The 5,109-nt window shown below is 38.8% G+C and overlaps 1 long non-coding RNA gene across 1 annotated transcript; it reads right to left on the bottom strand.

The window, feature by feature from the left end:
* Positions 1-679: 679 nt before the first annotated feature.
* Positions 680-2,571, bottom strand: LOC132863305 (uncharacterized). Its single transcript, XR_009650107.1, has 3 exons — positions 1,662-2,571; positions 1,282-1,563; positions 680-1,149 (listed from the first exon to the last, which is right to left on the bottom strand). It is a non-coding gene; the product is annotated as an uncharacterized LOC132863305 (long non-coding RNA).
* Between the last annotated feature and the right edge of the window lie 2,538 nt (positions 2,572-5,109).

Genomic DNA, 5,109 nt, shown 5'->3' with positions numbered 1-5,109 from the left:
TTATTAAAGAATGGAATGAATGACACAGCAGTATCTTTTCCTAGAAGAAGCCATCCACAAAAATTCAGTTATGGGGTAAAGTGTGTACCATTAGTTTAATAACTCTCAGCATGATGCTACCACCCTCATGCTTCACTGTGCTTCATGCTTCATAATGGGATTGTGTTCTAACACACACACACACACACACACACACACACACTTGAGGTTGAAGAGGATGTAACTAAACATCCCTGAAGTTTCAAAAACAGGCTTGATTAAATTGTGCAAGGTTCGTTTGAGGAAATGGCAACAAACGCAAAATCTTCAAATATACTTTATGGTAACATCAGTGAAGCTCGAACACGGATCATTTTAAATGATTTAAGATGACATTTATTTCTTGAAAAATGACTGAACTGGTTTGTAAGCATTAAGTGTACTTTCTATAAGTTTGTTTTCAGAGTAGATGCAAAATTCTGTTTAATAATCCATTATTTAAATCTGTTTAACTTTGCTTAATGAAAAAAAAAAAAACCCTAATATATTAAATTCATTTAACAAGCTGCTAACAAACAATGTTAATTGTTGTCTCTCTTATTGACTTGGATGTACTATTATGCATTATGCATTATCATTTTCTCTAATGCACTATTCTTCAGTCAATAATACATAAACCTCCTTATATTAGGACATCTGGTCATGTGGCTGATGGTCATAAACCTTCCACCTCCATGCAGAAAAGAACTGGTTGAGGAAAGGTGAATAGGGTGGAAGGAAGAGACTTACCAGTCTTGGGTGGACTTCAAACCATGCTGTTATTGCTTGCGAATGATGGAAAGCAACATTGTCCCAGGTAATTACAAAGGTCCTCATGTTTTCACCCTCCTGATCCTGCTCTGGTACCAGGCGCTTGTGGAGATCATTGAGAAAGGCAAGGAGGCGCTCGGTGTTATAGGGTCCAACCTGACATCTGTGAAGGAGTAATCCTGCATTTGCCATTGCTGCACACATGGTAATGTTTGCCCCTCTCTGTCCTGGCACATCAACTGTGGCCCTTTTTCCAATTATATTTCGTCCACGTCGACGCCTTTTGGATAAATTGAATCCTGCCTCATCTATGTAAATGAATTCATGAGGGGCCTGGTTGGCCTTCAATTCCATAACTCTCTGAAACAAAGTTTATGTATATCATGTCATTACTGTATACCATACTGTATTGTAACCTATTACTGTGTAGGTTACCTACTTGCAAAGTGCAAAGCTTATAGAACTGGACATTGAATTGAATATACACTATACCTGGACATATTGTCGTCGTAGCTCCTTGACTCTCTCACTGTTCCTCTCAAAGGGAACAGTGTAGAGCTGCTTCATCCGCACTCTGTGTTTGGACAATGTACGTGTAATGGTTGTGAGGCTGATGCTTTCTATATTGCCAAATATCTCATGGTCCTCCACAATTCTAGTTTTAATTTCATGCAGTTTTATTGCATTTTTGCAACAACCATTTCTACAATGGCAAGCTCTTGATCATTATTGAGGAGCTTTCCTCTTCCCCCAGAGGGTGGAAGACGTTGCATTCTTTAGATGGGAAAAAAAATCAACATATGCATTACTGTATGACCTTATTGACATGTCAAGTGAGAATAGAAACAATCCATGTAAAATGCAATACTTACCTGTTGGTTTGTTGAAAGATGTGAATAATGGCGGCAACCATTGACCGCCTCAAATTGGGTTGCACTCTTTCACCAGCCTCTCTTAGTGAGAGACCGTGGTTGATTACATGGTCAATGATAGTGGCACGAATTTCATCACTGACTACTGTTCTTGCAGCCCTTGGAATGCCACCACCACGCATTCTTACACCTCTACCTTGCCCTCTCCTTGGGCCTGCTCCTGTTCCTGCACCTCTCACTGCACCTCTCACTGCACCTCTCACTGCACCTCCTACTGCATCTCTTACTGCACCTCATCCTGGCCCTGCATCTCTCACTGGAGCTGGTCTTCTCCCTGGGCCCCTTGCTCTTCCTCTTCCACGTCCAAACATTACAGTGTTTGTCTTTTTCTGTTTCTGTTTCCAAAAACATCACTCCTCAAAGTCCTCTTTTTATAGTAATAGAAAAAAATAACCCCTGCCACTGAGTCTAAGCCAGACTGGAATCAGCTGTGGTTGGCCCAATTCACCCAACATAAATCAGCTGTGTGTCAATTATTCAATTGTTTGTTTATTATCAGCTGAGATATATTGTTTTTGAACTGATATCATTGCAGAAGCAGAGGTTTTTATACTGTATCTAAGGTTTGGAATATTGTTTTTGCTATTGTGGGATGTTGTGTGTTAACATTCTTGAATACTACAAAAACAATCCATAATTTTGTTGAGAGGTATAACTTGTCTGTTAAGGAAATGTAAGCATTGTGGAAATGTGTTTACTGATTGCATATTGTGTGAAAACGACATGAAATGTGTGAATGGTATGGCCACAAAAGACTGATGCTGTGCTAATTGTGTTTAGAGTTTTGAAAATGTGACAACTGTTTGGACAAACGCTTGTTAGCGACTGAAAAAAACTGTAATAAATCATGATGCAATCTTGTTTTAGATTTAACAAGAATTCTACTCTTCTATACATTTGATCTTTTTAACAATTTAAACCTAACAAATCTATTCAAGTTTTGTGGAGGCCAGCTGGAAAATAAACCATTCTCGCTTTTGTCAGATATACACCAATTTCTCTACACACCAAGGTGAAAAATTTAATGAGACACGGGGAACTGCCAAAGCTTGGAGGACCAACACCTGAATGCAGTCCACTGGACGCCGTCCAGCCCTGTTAGACCCACCCAATCCACAGGGGACCAAATTTCCATAGACGCCATTTTGTTTCTTTCAGCCATTTGCAGGCTCTCAGCTCAAGCGTTCAGAGTGACTAACTTCATTTTAGACTCTAATTAGTTTCCTAGCATGAAAGAGAGAGTAAGAGAAGTGGGAGAAATTTAGAGTGAACTGTTCGCTTGGAAAGATAAATTAAACCTGAATGCAGGGAAATTGTTGTGGAATAAGTTTTAAAGGATTACAGAATTAACTTTGGCGTTTAATTAATGATGTCTCGGAGGACGTTTGGTGGTAGAACTTGAAGTAAAGCGAAAGTGAACATGCGCAGCAAAGCGTGTAAATAACTGAATACTAAAAAAAAGGTAATTTGTAATTTGTTTACACCAAAGAAAGGGCTAAAATGGTATACTTTGAACTATTTACCCTGATTATGATGAGCAGCTGTCTTTGTTCACACTGTTGAACATTCTGGAAAAATTGCTGAGAAATCACTACTGTTAATGTTAATGTTAATGTTAGCAGATTGCTAGTTAGCCTGATGATTAACTCCTAACTCTTTTCTTTCATGCTAATCTATCTAGCGCACCACCTTGGCTATTGTTGTGATGAACAAAGCTTAGCTGGCAGGGTTTATAATTTTCTAGAGATAAAAATACACTTTCTTTTCCTGATAAAAATCCTGTCAGCCAAGATCAGTTCATCACAATAGTGTAACTGCTATATGGCTTTCATGTCAGTTTGTTTTAGTCACAATTTACAGCTAAAGTTCTGATAAACATTGTGTTAACATTTGTGAGGGGGGCAAAATGTCTATTTTCCTGTCAAATAAAACCCCCACAACGACCCTGTCGGCTAAGCGCTATTCATCACAGCATTAGCTCAGTTAGCTAGCTAGTAAGATTAGTGCAAGAGGCAACAGTTAACCTTCTGGCTAGCTAGCAATCTGTTTACAATATCAACAGTACAAGGCAGTTACTGTATACAGCAAATAGCTAGCTAGTTAGATAAGGAAGATCTTCTGTAGCTAATAACTGTTAACTCATATTTAATGCATTTCTGTCTGCTTACTTTATAGTGAGTTAAAAACTACAGTGTGAATTTGATGCTGTGTTAATATATTTGTTAACCACAACAAGCCTTTTTAGAGGATTTGTCTCTTTCTCCTGCTGATGTTAATATCATTAAAACAGGACCACAAAGCTCATATCGTCATCATTAATTAGGACGAATAAAGCTACACATGTTCACCAGGCACCTTCTGGACCATTCTTAGTAAATGAGTTTACTCACTAATGAGTTTGAATCTAGTTCTGAAACACAGCTGGTCTTATTTGTATCAATCTGGTGAAGAAAAAAAAAATGTAGAGAGATGGAAAGTAGTTTCAGATATTTGAACTTTCATTTATATATTTTTTTCATTCTCCATTTTGATGGCCCGATGCAGCTTGTTAAAATGGCCGATGCAGTTGGCCGGATCACGCGGTCGGTGTAAAGATAAGAGTTTGGTGGCGAGAGTGTTCTTATAAGGACGGGAAAGAGGATGGAGGTAATTCGTAGAACCGCAAAATGAGAAATGATATCTTCTGCAATGCTCTCTGGACTGATAAGAAGCCCATCGATGGAGCTTTTAAAAGGCTTCCCTACCTCCAGCCCCTGCTACCATGATGTCACTTCACCCTGAGGAGATTATTGCGCCCTCTTCGGAACATTCTGTTTACTCTTCATAATCCTGATGGTGCAAAGAACCCTTCACCCCCACCCCACCGCCCCACCACTTGCTTGCTGTAGGTGTCTGAAAGCATCACATCCAAGCAGCGATAATGTTTTGTAAGATTACAGATTGGTTTTTGTGATCCTACTGTAAATCAGCAGGGGTCATGGGAATCTCAGGCGGATGATTTTATTTATTTTTTTCCAGCAGACAAAACAGAGCAATGAGCAGGTGATCAGGTGAACCAAACAAGCATTTAACAGTTTGTCTCGCGTTTTGTTTTTTGTTTTTTTATTGTTTTGTTTTTTTGCAAAGCTCTAAAATCTACCGATGATGGAGGAATTGAATGAGGAAGATCTGTAGCTGTGCTACAAATCCTTCTGTCTGGGATCCTTAGAATCAATAGGACACAAAGGATCATGATATATTTATTGAGTCATAAGGTTTATAGTCTGTCATAGCACTTCTAAGGGAATTGGGTTAACACACAGAAACAGTGGCAGAAAAGACTAATCTGTTAAAATAATCTTGAAAATATCTAAGGGTTCTTTGTTCGTGTTCAATAGAATTTCCAGGA

Source organism: Tachysurus vachellii, chromosome 20 (genome assembly GCF_030014155.1).
Source record: "Tachysurus vachellii isolate PV-2020 chromosome 20, HZAU_Pvac_v1, whole genome shotgun sequence".
Classification (NCBI taxonomy): domain Eukaryota; kingdom Metazoa; phylum Chordata; class Actinopteri; order Siluriformes; family Bagridae; genus Tachysurus; species Tachysurus vachellii.
The sequence above is the reverse complement of the archived record's forward strand: the minus strand, read 5'-3'. Positions and strand labels throughout refer to the sequence as shown.